Source organism: Myotis davidii, unplaced genomic scaffold (genome assembly GCF_000327345.1).
Source record: "Myotis davidii unplaced genomic scaffold, ASM32734v1 scaffold1847, whole genome shotgun sequence".
Classification (NCBI taxonomy): domain Eukaryota; kingdom Metazoa; phylum Chordata; class Mammalia; order Chiroptera; family Vespertilionidae; genus Myotis; species Myotis davidii.
This window is the reverse complement of record NW_006298444.1, coordinates 101,300-101,544: the sequence shown is the minus strand read 5'-3', so window position 1 is coordinate 101,544 and position 245 is coordinate 101,300.

Genomic DNA, 245 nt, shown 5'->3' with positions numbered 1-245 from the left:
TGGAATGATGTCTGGAAGTTTGTTTGGCTGTCTGGTCTAATTAGCATATTACACTTTTATTATTATAGATCATTGGCAAATATGTTCTACCATGCAGTATTACCTTTTCATTTTTATGGTGGTTTCTTTCTTGTGCAAAAGCTTTTTATTTTGATATAGTCCCTTTTTTTTTCCCCTTAGTTTCCTTTTCCCTAGGAGATGTTTAGCCAAAAATTCTGCTACATGAGGTGTTGAGATTTTTCTGA